The sequence below is a fragment of the Pleurodeles waltl genome, chromosome 3_1 (assembly GCF_031143425.1).
Source record: "Pleurodeles waltl isolate 20211129_DDA chromosome 3_1, aPleWal1.hap1.20221129, whole genome shotgun sequence".
NCBI lineage: Eukaryota > Metazoa > Chordata > Amphibia > Caudata > Salamandridae > Pleurodeles > Pleurodeles waltl.
The window spans coordinates 885,748,116-885,765,409 of NC_090440.1; positions in this window are offsets into that span (position 1 = coordinate 885,748,116).

Sequence of the window (17,294 nt, forward strand, 5' to 3'; positions counted from 1 at the left end):
TGGTTAGGACAGGAAAATGCCAACTTTCTAAATGTGGCATTTTCACAAATGTGACTTAAAATGCAACTTTACAATTACAGAGGATTTTAAATTACAATTCCTTAGAAATGTGATAGCTCTACCTGCTCCCAAACAAAAGTTCACACTTAATAAATGTAATAAGTTAATCTGATGTTGTCCTTTGGGAGAAGTTGGTCTTTAACTAATGAAAAAGAAATTAAAGGGTTTTTTACTACCAAAAAATGCATACCTTTACAAATACATGTACACCTTTTTAAATACATTGCACCCTGCCTTGTGGGCTGCTCATGTCCTACCCTAGGGGTGATATATGTATTCAAATTAGAGTTTTAGGCTTGGCAAAGGAGCTATTTTTCCAAGCTGAATTAGCAGTAATAACTGCATGCAAGTTGCACTAACAGGCTTTAGACATATTTTAAGGTACTACGTAAGTGGGAGGTAAAGTATGTGCTGCAGGCCCAGTGGTAGCATTTAGTTTACCAGCCCTGGGTATATGGTATGCCTTCTTACTAGGGACTTATAAGTAAATTAAATACACCAATAAGGTGTAAGTCATTTTGAAAAACAAATCTTTTTACTAGTTTCAAAGCAACAAAGAAACCGTAACCTTGCAAAATAGAACACAATGTGGAAAAAAGGCATCACATGTTGTTTATGTTTCAACCCTCCCTCCCAGTCCCTTCACTGCATAGGAGATATCCCCCCCTTATATGTCACAGCTGGCCACCGAAGTGGGGGCATAATATATGTTCCCTCTGTTCATTCCAGGGCCCCCAGATCTTGTTCTATGTTTGTGGGCAGCCTCGGCGCTCATAAACCACCTTTTCTGCCAACATGCACAAATCCATGTCTCTCTTCCTGTTATCCGATTGTGGCATTTGCTCTGATCCTCACAGTCTGGAGACATTTTTATTGTACTTTGATGAGGACTTAATATGGTAATTCTGCAAAAAACGTTTTAAAACGAATAACCTGCTATCAAATACTTTGTTTTTCGTGACTACTAGATTTGGATGTCTCTTCAGATGTAAGGGCTGTTGAACTAGTTTCAGCTCAGATACACTGTATAAGATAGCAACATTCCAGCTCAGTTGGATATAGGTCAACCCAAAGAGAAATGAGAACTGACAGTCCTATTTCACACTAATTAAGCACACAAGGAATATCACGCCACCCTCTATAAACAGTTAAAACACATTACTAAAAGGTGTTTTAAAAACCTCTACCTTCACACCATCTAGCACAAGGAATATTTAGTTTACTTTTTGTTAACCTGAAGTACAGACAATCTTTAACACTCACCTGCCCTCTTGCACTCCAATGAGTCTCTTTTATCATCAGAGTAGAAGGAGTTGACTGGAATGGGTGTACCACCTTTACTTCTCGAAAATAAGTAATCTTGACTGATAAAGGTTTACTGCCCAAGGAAATAATTCATGGTACATTGGCCACATAATTTTCACTTCATGTCCAGCCTCACACACCAGCCTAAGTGTCATGCTTCATTACTGGGCTCCCTTATTATTCAAAAATAATTATAATAGCAAATGGGCTCACTATGATACAGGGAGTACTTTTATTGAGGGAGGTAATAATGCATTTATTCCAAACCTTGGAAAACAAATCTCCCAGAGTTTATCAGAGGGACTACTTTAATTACAGAGAACCCTGGAGTTGGTTAAACTCAAAGCTACGATGTCTAGGAATAGACTTTCCCCTGCATGAAGAGGTAAACATGTTTCTGCCAATTATTGGTTCCAAACACTGTCCCTGTCTTTCATCAGAAATACGATCCCTCAAAAATTAGACAACAAATCCTACTCACTATTCAGGAACATGTCCATATTTCATAGTATCCATGACAGTAATCACTTGCTTTAAAGGTTGGGGGCCTACATAGTAGAATAAAGATAGAAACATGAACACATACAGAAAACAGGAACTTAAATTTAAAATATAAAAGAGCACCAGGAGGAAATTTACTTCATGCATGTGTTTGCATATCGCTGCACATGTAGCAGCAGAGAACATAGAAATGACAAAGCAAAATAGTGCGTGTGGTGTACAATCTCATTCACTCATCCAACTATTCAACCATCTTATCATACGTTTAGGTTATCAATACCACATTCTTTTGGTGAGAGAACCCCTTGTAGTCACACACTGGAGGGAGAGACACAATAAAGTTATTCTTGAGGGGTCCTGGATAGAAGCAAAAATCAGGTTAAAAATGACCCAGGGACACTGGTCGCATTCCAGCACTTCCTTCAGCCAAGGCTAGTCTCTGCCTGTATACCTATTCAACATATATGTCCTCTGAAAATTATCTGTTAGGGAGGGCACAATCTATTTAAGGAGGACTAAGAGCTTTTTCTGTGTTCAAGTGGACCACTGCTTCCCCGTGCAACGTCACATACTACCTGAGAGCTGACATCAGAATGCATCCGGGTCTGTTGGGAAGAGTAGTCCACATACTACCAGAGAGCTGACATTAAAATGCATCTGGGTCTGTTGGGAAGAGTAGTCCAGGCCTCTAGTTGGGTGCCCTGACTCTGTCAAATAATGTGTTTGATGTGGCCTAATCTCATGAACACTTCTGTCAAGCGGAACAAAACTAGGTGTACTGCTAAAGGCTGTTAGCCTGTTTTTACTAAGAGCCAATCTAACCATGATTATCAGTCTGTGCTTTACACACTGATACATTTATGTTTATTATATTACTACACCAAATATCAAAATAATAATTGTTTTCATTTTTGTAACAGCAGACATTTCTAGAATATGGAGTTCATGTTGTGAGCCACTCACCTGAATTTCAGGTGGTTCCGATGGGGTGATGTTATTCCCCAAATCTCAATGGGACCTAACACAATAGCAATGAAGATGAAACAAGTTCCCAAGAGGAAGGGGTTTGGGATAAGAGAGAAAGAGAAATATCAGTTCTTCTAGGGTTCTGATCCTTGCGTCAGATTCTGCTTGGCTCAGGAGGGTACAGGTTCTTGAAATTTAATACAGTATTACTGTGCTCTGAGGCTGTTTGTTGTGATCTATGCTTTATGTCCTGCAAGAAAATCACTAATTAGATATGGTAAATGACCAAAACCCAAACCAACATATATGCAGATCAGACTAGTTTAACCTACTTATGATATTCAGCATTGACACATGGCAACTCTTATTTTGGGAGTTATGTTATTCTCATCAATGAGCAGGCATAAATAACCACTGTTTCCTACAAGAGTACACGCAGTACACCTGAAGATCGTTTGGGTACATGTCTGCTGTTCCACATGTTGCTAATGGTTACAATTATGATAATGTGGCTCACGTTGCTAACGGCCTCATTATGGTAATGCATAATTTAAACTGAGAATGCTTACGTGATTTCACGTGAAAACGGTCGCTCTACTAATTATGCTAATGAAGTTGGCTTGCACAAGTGCACACACAAATGGCTGTTTTATTCTGCACATGGTTGTCAGTAGGATGGCCAAGACTATACATGAATGGTGCATACCACTGCCACCAGGATAGATATATGTACGTATATTTACCCCATGAAACATACATAGTGCCTACCACTGCCAGCAGGGCTGTGTAGGGGTGACACCATTAAGGAATGCAAACACATTGAGGTATATAATTGATACAGACAAAGAGTGTGTACTTGCACAGTGGCACCACGAACGTGAGAAGATCAATGTCCCTGTATCCAAGTGGCTTCCATTTAGCCAACCAAGTAGTCTTGTGCCATGTTCTATATTGTCACAGTTGTTGACATTTGCTGTTTGCAATGTTTCTGTGCCTGTTTACTTGATTTAGGACCTTCACTATTTATAAACCACCCTACTGCATAGGTTGGAAGTGCTGGTGGTGTTGTTGATTTGATAGCAGGCGCGACTTGGATTAGCAAATATTTTACAATTGACAGTGGTATGCCTCTTACTTGGAGCCATCTCTACCTCCTCCAAAAGTTGAAAATATTACTTCAGTTTGGGACTGGGCAGAATTATAATTCCACTCACAAAGGTGGCAGAATTAGGTATCTCCATGTTACATGTGTAACGTAGAGATCCTGCCAAATTCTGCCAAAAAGCATGTGGAGGAATTATTCTGCTGTTCGAGCCTCATGTTGTTCACAGGAACAATGCGAGGCTCTGTAACATGTGCTTGTGAGCGAGAGAGAGACTTGGCAGCTACTAGTGTGATTTCCCATCAGCACGGAGCCTTCCGTCATCATTTTGTGATGGTGGTGATTGCAAGCAGTCGCGACTGCTCGCTAGTAGATTTTCTACTTGAGAAGCTGTTTAATCAACAGAAATATATTTTTGAGAAAATATTCTACTCAAACAGATGGTTACAGTTGTTTTTTAGTGCGAAAAGCATTTCTTTTATTTGACTCCTTTTTCAGCAGGAAAGTAATGCCAAAGACACTCCCACTTCCTCTTCTTGTCCAGCTCCTCACAGCGCTTTGTCCATTTTTCTGGATAATTTCCATTTGGATTTTGAGGTGAAAGGATCACTTTCTTTGTCTGCAATTCCTGCTGCATATATACTATTGGACTTTAACCCCTCCCATGCCCCGGGTGAGCTGGTCTAGTCCGGGCACACGGTTGCAGTGTGCATGGGATGAGACCAGCTCGTCCTGCAACAGGCCTACGGGGGAGCGCTAGCGCTCCCCGTGGGCCTCCCTCCTACACCCCCCAGTGAGGGATGGAAGGGGAATCACTTCCCCTTCCACCCTGACACCCCTGTCCCCCAGTGACATCTGATGACGTCAGCACGCAAATCGCGTGCTGACCTCATCAGAAGTCACCTCGGATCCAGCACGATCCCAGAAGAGAAATGCAAAAGCATTTCTCTTCCGACCAGGAGGTAGGGCGGGAGGGACATGAAAGGAAAGGAAAAGACCTTTCCTTTCATGTCTCTTGAAGCATTTCTGCTGCCCGATCGCGATGTGATCAGGAAGCAGAAATGCCCACTAGACTCCAGGGAATTGTTTTTTTAAGTATTGTCAATAAAGGATGCGTCCCCTTGGGCAAGGGTCGCTCCCTAGGGGGCCATTTTATTTTTAAGCCGTTTTTGCTCCCCCGGGAGCAGATTGGCCTAATATAATTAGGCCGATCTGCCCACAGGGTGGGCAGAAAACCCCTAGACACCAGGGGTAATTTTTTTTGTTTGTTTATATTTTACTTTTATGTGTGGGGAGCGACCCCTTAGACAAGGGTTGCTCCATAAGAGCCAAATTATTTTTAGGCCATTTCTGCCCCCTGGGGGGCAGAAACCATTAGACACCAGTGAATTTGTATTGTTTTTATACTTACGCATAAGGGTAGCGGCCCATTGGGCAAGGGCTGCTCCCGAGAGGGGGAAATATTTTTAGGCCTTTTCTGACCCCCTGGTGGCAGATCTGGCTAATATAATTAGGCCGATCTTCCCCCTGGGGGGGCAGAAACCTCTGGACACCAGGGATATGTAAATATTTGTTTTATTTACTTTATGTTTTCATGTATGGAGAGTGACCCCTTAGGCAAGGGTCGCTCCCCTGGGGGGCAAATTATATTTAGGCCATTTCTGCCCCCCCCCCTTGGGGCAGATCGGCCTATTTTTGTTAGGCCAATACTAGACACCAGGGATTGGTGTGTGTGTATGTGTGTGTTTTGCTTGGGGGGGCATAATACTGTTGGCCATATCTGCCCCCAAGGGGGACAGATCTGCCTATTTTTAAAAGACCCATCTGCCCCCAAGGGGGGCAGAAAGCCCACCAGAGACATGGGAAGATTTGTTTTTCAAAATAAGAGGGTGGGGGTATGGCCATACCCCCACCCCAAATAAATGTGCCAAAGTTGTTCTACCCACCAGTGGGCAGATGGGACAATTACCCCTGATCCACACCACAGGGCAGAAAGTGTACTAGATGCAAGGGAATAAAAAAAATAGTAGGGTGGGGGCTATCAACCAGTATGGGCCTGGTTATGCCCCCACCCCAACTGAAGGGGGTAACAGTCTTTCAGCTCTCCCCCGCACACTAAAACATTTTATCCCACAGCAAGCAAGAGGACATTTGATTATTTTAGGTTTTGGTTTTACATTTGGGCCATGAGAGCTTGGTAACTCTCAAAATCATCCCACTTGGAATGGTGAGGGCTGCACTTTTTGGACTTTGGGATGCTGCCATGTAGAAAAATCCACAAGACCTAGACACATCTGAAAACAAAATATCTGGTTGATTCCAGGGTGGTGTGCTTCACATGCACCCGCACCATTTTCTTACCCACATTACCCTACAAACCGCCAACTTTGCTGGAAATCACACTTTTTCCCACATTTTTGTGATGGATCCTTCCGGAATCTGCAGGAATCCACAAAATTCATACCAACCAACATTGTCTCATCTATACCGATAAAAATTCTGCTGCACTTGTCAGCCTAAATCTTTTTTTTAGAAACTGCCCTTTTGGACCTGCTTTGGTTCCCCCTCAATTTCAACATGTTATTGGCTCTTCCCTATCACAGGCACTTGGCCCACCTACACTAGTGAGGTATCATTTTTACCGGGAGACTGAGGGGAACGTTGGGTGGTAGGGAATTTGGCCCGGTACAGTGATCCCACAAAAAAATGTGGGAAAATGTGATTTTTTAGCTAAATTTGAGGTTTGCTGAGGATTCTGGGTGAGAAATCATTGGGGGATCCACACAAGTCACACCTCCCTGGACTGCCTCAGGTGTCTAGTTTTCAGAAATGTCTGGGTTTGGCAGGTTTCCCTAAATGGATGCTGAGCCCAGGGCAAAAACGTAGGTGCCCCCCGCAAAAACAGGAAGTTTTGTATTTGAATTTTGATGTGCCCAGATGGTGTTGTGGGGAATTTTCTGTCACAAGCACTAGGCCTACCCACACAAGTGAGGTACCATTTTTATTGGGAGTCTTGGGGGAGCACTGGATGGAAGGAAATGTGTGGCTCGTCTCAGATCCTGGAACTTTCTGTCACCGAAATCTGTGGAAAAAGTGATTTTTTGGCCAAATTTTGAGGTTTGCAAAGGATTCTGGGTAACAGAACCTGGTGGGAGCCCCACAAGTCACCTCATCTTGGATTCCCCTAGGTGTCTAGTTTTCAAAAATGCACAGCTTTGCTAGGTTTCCCTAAGTGCCGGCTGAGCTAGAGGCCAAAATCCACAGCTAGGCACTTTGCAAAAAACATGTGTCCATGTTGTGTTTTGGGGCATGTCCTATCGCGGATGCTAGGCCTTCCCACATAAGTGAGGTATCATTTTTATCGGGAGACTTGGGGGAACACTGGGTGGAAGGAAATTTGTGGTTCCTCTCAGATTCCAGAATTTTCTGTCACCGAAATGAGAGGAAAAAGGTTTTGTTTGGCCATATAATGAGGTTTGCAAAGGATTCTGGGTAACAGAACCCGGTGAGAGCCCCACAAGTCACCCCATCTTCGATTCCCCTTGGTGTCTAGTTTTAAAAAATGCAAAGGTTTGCTAGGTTTCTCTTGGTGCCGGCTGAGCTAGAGGCCAAAATCCACAGCTAGGCTCTTTGCAAAAAACAGCTGTTTTCTTTGAGAAAATGTGATGAGTCCATGTTGTGTTTTGGGGCATTTCCTGTCGCAGGTGCTAGGCCTACCCACACAAGTGAGGTACCATTTTTATCAGGAGACTTGGGGGTACGCTGGATAGAAGGAAATTTCTGGCTCCTCTGAGATTCCAGAACTTTCTGTCACCGAAATGAGAGGAAAAAGTGTTTTTTGGGCCAATTAATGAGGTTTGCAAAGGATTCTGGGTAACAGAACCTGGTGAGAGCCCCACAAGTCACCCCATCTTGGATTCCCCTAGGTGTCTAGTTTTTTAACATGGCAAAAAATGTGCAGGTTTGGTAGGTTTCCCTTGGTGCCGGCTGAGCTAGAGGCCAAAATCTACAGCTAGGCACTTTGCAAAAAACACAGCAGATTTCAATGTAAAAAGGTGATGTGTCCATGTTGCGTTTCCTGTCGCGAACATTAGGCCCACCCACGCAAGTGAGGTACCATTTTTATAGGGAGACATGGGGGAACACAGAATAGCAAAACAAGTGTTATTGCCCCTTGTCTTTCCCTACATTTTGTCCTTTCAAATGTAAGTCAGCGTGTAAAAGACGTCTATTTGAGAAATGCCCTGTAATTCACATGCTAGTATGGGTGTCCCGGAATTCAGAGATGTGCAAATAGCCACTGATTCTCAACTCCTTATCTTGTGCCCATTTTGGAAATGCAAAGGTTTTTTTATACCTGTTTTTCACTCTTTATTTTTCAGCAAATAAATTGCTGTATACCCGGTATGGAATGAAAACCCATTGCACAGTGCAGCTCATTTATTGGCTCTGGGTACCTAGTGTTCTTGATGAACCTACAAGCCCTATATATGCCCGCAACCAGAAGAGTCCAACAGACCTAACGGTATATTGCTTTCAAAAATCTGACATCGCGGGAAAAAGTTACAGAGTAAAACATTGAGAACAATTGCTGTTTTTTTTTCACCCCAATTTCAATATTTTTTCATTTCAGCTGTTATTTTCTGTAGGAAACCCTTGTAGGATCTACTCAAATTTCCTCTTGCTAAATTGATAGTTTTGTCTACCTTGCAGAAATGTTTAGCTTTCCAGGATCCAGCATTGGTTTTATACCCATTTCTGTCACTAACTGGAAGGAGGCTGAAAGCAAAAAAATAATAAAAATGAGGTATGTCCCAGTAAAATGCCAAAATTGTGTTGAAAAATTGGGTTTTCTGATTCAAGTCTGCCTGTTCTTGAAAGTTGGGAAGATGGTGATTTTAGCACCACAAAACCTTTGTTGAAGCCATTTTCAGGGAGAAAACCATAGTCTTCTTCTGCAGCCATTTGATCCCTTTTTTTTAAGAAATTGAATTTTTGCTGTTTTTTGTTTCTAATTTCTTGGTCTCCTTCAGGTGAACCCACAAACTCTGGGTACCTCTAGAATCCGTAGGATTTTGCAAAAAAAAGATTGCAAATTTGGTGGGGGTAGCTTATGTGGACAAAACGTTGTGAGGGCCTAAGTGCAAACTGCCACAAATAGCCAAAAAAAGGCCTGGCACCTGATGGGGAAAAGGCCTGGCAGCGAAGAGGTTCAGGACTTTGTTTTGGTGACATCACAAGTAAGTTAAAAATCTTTTGGAAAAGGGGGTTGTCTGATAGAGGACATTCACCAGTATATATTTGTATTTATATCCAATTTTTTATTTTAATGTGATTGTGGTGGGTGGCCTGGAGTTGCAGTAGGGGCTTAGTATTTTTCCATTTACTTTTTTAGCATTTATACGGGAAACAGTTTGCACATTTAAGTATATTTTCCCATATTTGTTAAATTTGCACTCTTTATTTATTTTACCATGTGGCCTAGTCTGCCTTCGAGTCATCTAGCTAGTACTAGCCATAGGATTCATGAAACAACTGTTTCTGTGGAATATGATGTTTTAAAACATCTAAGATTTAGGCAAGGGACATCATTGGATTAAATGCAAAATGTTTTTTTGTATTTCATGTTGTCTAACAAAGGTGTATTTTGTTAGTACAATATATACCTGTGCCTTGGGAGGATCTGTGTTATTGTACATTTTTTATAGGTGACTCAATTTTTTAATTATTGCATTGCTGAGTTGCTTGTAGTGTTTTCTTTATTGCTTGTTATGCCCCTTTTGTCTGGCCAGTGTGTGTGTGTGTGTCCACAGGACACCATTTTTCTTTTGTTCTTCATGCCATGCAGCTTGCAGTCATTGTGTGTAGTCATAGGCCTGCCTGTGTTATTTTTTGTCCATGCCTCCATGTTTCTTGTTGTTTGACTATGTGGCCAGCAGCCATGCTGTGTAGCCAGCCAGTGTGCTTTTGCCATAAGCCTGCATGTTTTCTTTGTTGCCCATGCCTCCTTGCTTGTTGTTGTTTGAAAATGTGGCCAGTGGCCATTTTGTGCAGTGAGCCGGTGTGTTAAACCCTTTTTTTCAGTTTTCAAAGCCATTTTCTACAGACATTAATAGTGGAGGGCTATGCTGTTTTTAGATCATTTTTCATGTTTTTCCACAATATAAGTCTAATGTGGTTGAGGATCATTGTAGAATGTATGACCAGTGTTTATATAATATTATATACATTTTTCCATTCTTGCACCTTCTTGCCTCCCGAGGGTGCATAGTCCCTAGTGAGTCACCAGCAATTACTTTATTAATATTATTTGATTTGTCCTGCACCTTCTTCTTGCCATAGGTCTCTCAGGCAACAGGCACACACTAGCATTGACTTTCTTAAGGATAATTCAATTTTTCCCTGTACCCCCAGCCTGCCATACGTCTGAGACTTAGGCCATAGGGGTACACCAGCATTCACTTTTTTGAAGGATTATTCCATTTCTTCCTGCATCCCTGCCTGCCATAGGTGTCTTAGGCCATTGTGTACACCAGGATTCACCTTTTTAAGAATTATTCAATTTTTCCCTACACCCTCTGGTTGCCATAGGTCTCTTAGGCCACAGACACACACCAGCATTCACTTTTTTCAGGATTATTGTTCCATTTTCTCCTGCCCCCCATACCTGTCATAGCTCTCCTAGGCCATAGGCCCACACCAGCATTCACTTTTTTCAGGATTATTCAATTTTTCCCTGCACCCCCTGCCTAATATATGTTTCTTAATCAATAGGCACACACCAGTATTCACTTTTTTAAAACATTATTCAATTTGTCCTTGCTCCCCTATCTGTCATAGCTCTTTTAGGCCATAGCTTCACACCAGCATTCACTTTTTTAATGATTATTCTATTTTTCCCTGCACAGCCTGGAGGCCATCAGAGCACACCAGCATTACGTTTTTTAAAGATTACTCAATTTTTAGCTGCACCCACCTGCCTACCACCGATGTCTCACTGTAGAGGCACATATTGTAAATTTTTAATACTTTGTGTTGTTTTTATCCTAATTGAAATATTATTAAATGGTTTGGATTGGAATAGATACACTATTGTTGTTGATTATTTGGGATTACCTCACTGTTGTTTGAATGAATAATTCAAACTCTATAATGCCATATTTCACTGAATGTGTTTCTTGTTTATTTGCTTAGGTGCACAAGAGACAGCACTTACAGTGCTGCCAGACAGAATGTCGGCACAAAGTGACGCCACACGAACTGAGTCCACCTCTGCCTGCTTTCGCTTGTGCAGCTAGGTGCCAACTGACAGTGCTTGAAGATGGCCCTAAAGAAAGGTGTTCATGCCAAGAAAGTGGCCAGTGAAGAGGAGAAGAAGAAGAAACTTCCCACTATTGTCATACTCCCCTTCCCCTATTTCAGGAAACATGGCATGTCTGCCACACCTTCTTCCAGGCAGCAAGCTGGGAGCAGCACTCCCAGATCAACAGCAACCTAATCCCAAGGCCATGTCTCTCAGCAAGGCAGTCACTGAATTAATGGTGAGGAGCAGTGATTCTTAAAATTGTATTTGTCTGTATTTGTATTTGGCATGTATTTGTCTCAGCCACAATGTACTCAGTCATCACAGGAAACTGACATAAGTGGACAACAGAAGTCGCAGCCAGCAACAGTTTTTCCTGAAGTAGGAGTGGAACAGGATATTGAGCTTCCTGCTGAGCAAGATGTAGCTCTTGAACCATTTGCTTCTCAATCACCAGCAAGAAAAAAAAGGTACTCCACCATCATCTTCAAGCCCCCTTCTGTTGATCCTGACATGGACTGTAACCTGGCCATGCCTGAGACCCACCACGAGAGACAAGAAAAAAAGGAAAGTTCCTGAAAACATTAGAATTATGGAAAGTGACAGTGGTGAGGACGAGCTAGGGATTGTCAGTATGGGCTCAGAGGACACCGAAATTACCCTTCCTGTTCAACCTGTCCAGAGGGATATGGCACTGGTTCTACTACCATTGCCACCAGCTTCCAGATTCCTAAGGTCAGCACTGAGGGCCCGCCTCCACTAGTATCTCAGTAGATCTACGCACTGCAGAGAGGCAATCGGCACACCCACCTACCTCTAGTCTTCAGGCATTGGCAGTGCCACACTAAAAAGTTCTCCTCCCTAGTTTGGGACTGCTTTACAATTGGCAGGCAGGAGGATAACATTGCAATACGCTCCATTTGCTATCCTCGTATTTGTTGAGGTAAACCTGGTTCACACTATGGTACTGGAGGCCAAATGACCCATATGAAAAAACATCATGCAATCTGGTGGGCAGAGCACATTAAAAAGGTAGCTGGTGGTGGTGATGAGAGTGGGGAATCAGCTCCGATCACGGTGATAGGAGGTGATGAGGAAGAAGAGGATGATAGCTATACACAAGGCAACCCTGTGCCCTGCAGTGTACCAGCATCACTCACATCACTCACATCACCTCCAAAGGGTACAAGACTCAGGTGCAGATACCACCACATAGAGTGATGATTTCCCCAGGAACAGCATTGAGTCTTCCATCTTCTGGTTCTCTTCGGAGGTTGCCTGTGTTGATAATACCACAAAAGGAAATAATCCAAGCTACTATTATGGACATGTTTATGCAGGAGGGACCCTACAAATGCAACCACTTAATGGCACATTTGTACAATTTGAAACTGGCTAGTATGTTAAATCGGGACCTTCTTCCATTTTCTTTTGTGGAAGGAGTGGAATTTTTAGAATTTGTGGCAGGCATTTGCCCAAAATGGAAGGTTCCTCCCAGACCTATTTTTCAGAGTTGCTTCCTTTTGAGGTTTGCACACAGGAATGTCAGCAAGGAGGACAGTATGATAAGCCAAGTAATCTGCTACAGGACCAGGTAAAGAGGTGTTGCAAAGATTCACCAGTATGAATGAAGAAGCATATCTTACTCCTTTGCTTGGCTGTTAATCCAAGGATACAAAGAGAGATCTGTCCTCCAAAGAGCACATTGGTGCCATAATACTTGATCCACAGTACAAAAACAGACATGGATTCATGAGCAAGTGAGAGACCTGGGAGACGAATAGCTGGAATTTAGAGTCTCAGGCAGATGTTCTGGTGTGCAGCCTTCAACCTCCAGAGAGGGCAGTGCTGTTATCTCATAGCAGCCAACATCAGCAACAACATTGACAAAAAAACATCAACGGAAAAATCAGACTCAGCCTCTGCAATGGCTTGTTCTCAAGAGGCAGTGCTTTGATCGAGTGCAGAAGCAAAGGCAACAGAGGTTGAGCAAGTGGCAGCACCAATGACATTCAGAGTATGGTCCAAGACTTTCTGGATGACCCAAAGATGTCTACCTGGATCAAAACCCATTGGTCCATTGGATTGGGAAGATACACCAATGATCAGAGCTCAGCAGGCTGGCAATAAAATATCTGGCTTGTCTGATAGCCATATGTCTTCTTAGCATGTGTTCACTGCAGCTGGCACAGTTGTCACAGTCAGAAGGACAGTCTCTCACTTAAAAAGATAAAGAGATAGACCATGATTAAAAGTAGGCAACACTTCATATCACAACATTACACTGTTCCTGAAACACACAGGAGGAGGATGAGGGCAACTGGTCAGACTTAAGTGTGTAAGCTGACCAACTTCTGGGTGAATCCGCTGAGTTTCAGGTTGACCTCTACTTTCCTGACTGACTAGGCAACAATAAAACCAATCTTACACAATATCACCAATTGCTTTGGAAAAAATGGACATAGCTAAAGGAACATTTATATAACTGGTGTCTGACTTATGCAACCCCGCCACTTTGTCACATATATGGATGGATTGGAGTTGGACCGGTGTACCCAGAACAAACTTCCCATTCACTTAAAGACTGTTACAATGCTTACCTCTGTGCCATCCCTATCCTTCTTTTTTCACACAGTTTTATTTGAAAAAGCAGCCTGCAAAGCACGGTTGGCTTTAACGCGACAGCAGACACCACATCAGTGCATAATTAAGTGCATTAATTCCACTGGGGTATCCAAATCTACATGCCCTACCATATAATAGGGGCTTACAGGGAGGTTGCCAAAAACGATTGTAATTATACCTTATTACCATTAACCTTTTACAGAGCACTGGCCATTTATCTTTTACACAGACAACTGACCCTGGGCTTCGTTAGCAGAGCCCAGGGCACAATCAGAGTCAGATGACCAGCATCTAGGAGTCCAAATCAGGGTAGAAGTGGGAGAACATCTGCAAAAAAACGTGTTTTCTTACAATGGGTGATTCTGCCTGAATGTGATTGCCCCTTTCACACTTAGCTAGATTTACTTGAATGGTCTACTACTTGCTGCACTTTTTTTAGGGTTTCTTCAGAGATCAGACCAGGGAGTTTAACTAACAAATCTATACAAAATGCTCACATTTTTTGTGTTTCTTGTTCATCAACAGCAGTGAACTACAGGTCTATCTCTCTCAGTGTCATTTGGGTCAGGAGTCTGATGGAATCAGGACTTGGTGTCAGGACTCAGGGGAGGACAACCTCAACAACCAGAAGAAGGAAGTTATGAACAATACCTATGTACTTCAAAGGTAAACCTTAGCACAACTCAAAGAGGCCTATTCGTCTCTGTGGACAGGAGAGAGGTGTGTTGATTTGGGAAATACTGAGAAGTGTGTTGTCTCAAATGTCAAACTACTCTAATTAGGTGGTTGTGATAAGGGAGGGGACAGTAACTGTAGACAGACATGTCATGTGACGGATGTACTTGGGTAAATGTTATGGCAATGGTCAGATTGGCCAGCCAGGTACATGCAGTTACTTGTGTGGGATTGGTTATAAAATTATTCGAATTTCTCTGTTAATCACAAACAAGTCATCATGATTGCAATGTAGCAGTCTATGCTCTTGCTCTGCCTCTTCGTCCACTCCCCATGATGCTTATCTTCACCTTGACTCTACAATAAGAGCATTTATTGTTTTACAATCCACAGGTTTTCTATTCTTCAGCATGGAAGCTCCATAATATAAGACTCCTGATTACCTTACCTGACCAGTTCAGCCATGCACCCAAGACAGATATTCTAAGAAGATTGTAGATGCACTGCCCAATTTGACATTAATATACAATATCATTTTTATTTTAACAATCATAATTTTTAGAACTGTGTGGGTTCACTAGTCCCTAATTTGTATTTTTCAAATCTAAATATCAGAAATGTTTGTTAAGAAATTTAACTTGGGTCCCCCCTGGGGCTGAAGAACTGTTTGCAATATATTTAACTGAACAGTGTCGTTCCTTCATTTCCTTCTACAACAGATTTGATGATAATGATGTGCTGCTCATTAGTATGATGAATATTGTTGTGGTTTAATGTGTGTCTTTGTCAGACCTTTCCCCAACTCCCCATTCCCATCCATTCATCAAACCCATAACCCTCTTCCCCCAGGTGTGATCTACAAATTTACACCCTAAATGGATCACACACTTGGTGGGGCAGATGTGCTTTAAGAGACACCAACTCACTTGATCTCATTACCTGAACAATAACCCATGACAGCCCCATTTATCCACCTAGGCATAAAAGGGATAATATAATCATAGTGCAGAGCTAGAAGAGAACAATGCCTGTTCCAGTGTTCCATGATAGGTAGTACTATTTTGCAATGTTTGGCCTGATTCACAAATGTAAAATTGGTACTTTTGATATAAGTTCACTCTTGCAGTTTAACTGAACTACCAGACGTTTTACCATTATAAGTAGTAACCTTACAAGTAGCAACTAACTAGTAGTAGTAATTCCTTTTTAAAATATTTGGGATAACTTACTACTCACAAAGTTATTACTTGTAAAGTTACAGATAGAAACGTTACTAGTCGTAAATGTACACTGGAAGAGTCAGTAAACTAACACTACAAGTCTAACTTTACCTTTCTGAATCAAATCCTCCCTGTGTTACTTATAAAATCTATGCAACATAGAGAAATCAAACCTTCTCTTCCTGAGTCCTGACTCAAGGGTTATGTAAGTTTAGTTTAATTTTATTTATTTATTTATTATTTTTGTATTTTTATAAATTAGACCCAATATTGCTTAGAAGTTACTACTGCTAGTTTTTGTAGTAAGAGATTTATGTCATGGTAGTTTGGTCTCTGTCTTTGACAACCCATTAACTCTGACTTTGCTTTCAGTTTAGCATCCTGGGATGAATAATCTTTCTGAATACACTGACAGTTCAAGTTCACCTCATTTGGAATAGGTAGAAATGAGCTTTGTGAGGTCTTCCCTGTTATCACAAGAACACTAATATCACCACCTTTAATACGAAGGCCCTGGGAAGATTGTCAGAGATACTTTGCTTAATCAGTTCAGCTTAAGAACTTGAAGAACTAGTTGATAACGTGATGATGAAGTTGTCCTTTGGAAGGAGGGATAATATTGCAGGTTTGTGTATGCTGGCAGACTACTTACTGGACAAATAGTTACACAGGATAGGACAAGGATGGTTATTACACTATCTACTATATTGTAGAATTATTGGTGGATGGGTGCTGCAAAACCTCATCAAGTAAAACAGAATTAAGTTAATCAGTCTTCTGCTCCCGGACAATGCATTTCTGGTGGTGGGGTATAATTAATTAATGGACTGCAGGATGAGGTAATTAACCTACTGGAGAATATATACATGGCAAGGGATTTCAGGTAGGAAAAGTCTAGGGGGAAAAGTTGATGTATAATGTGTGACAATTTTAGAGGGTAGTTCCATGTCTCACTCTTGCATCAACAGTACACTCAACAATGCCATACTATACCAACAAGCAATGGAGAGACAGATAAAAATTGCAAAAAAATAAGTAAAACCCATTTATTTTTACTTAGACACCCTCCCCACTCTCAACGTGCAAGCAAAAAAGTGTCCCAAACAAAGTCCAAAAACCCCAAACCCTTTCTCCAACTTTTCGCCCTTCCTACCTCTCTACCCACAACATGCCCTCCCACCAAAACAAAAAAAATATTATAAAAGGAATTTGAGGGCATCTATATCCCTGGCAAAGGTCTGCTGCCCATGCCGGAGCAATGCCGTCTTGTGCCTCAGGTGGGATAAGTTGCATAGGACACGTTGGAGAAGGCATGCTGTTGAGCCTGAAGAGGGAAGGCTAGTGGTGGTATAGCAGCAGTGGACCCCAGCTGCAGCTGGAGGCAGAGGTAGCATGGGTGAGTTGAAGACAGACCTGGCTGGTGGCCCAAAAACCTGAGGCATGTGCCTCCCCCTTTTCTTCCTCCAGAACCACCAGCCTCTGATACTCTGAGGCCACTGTCTCTACTGCTGCTGGGTGGCTATCCTCTGTCATGATG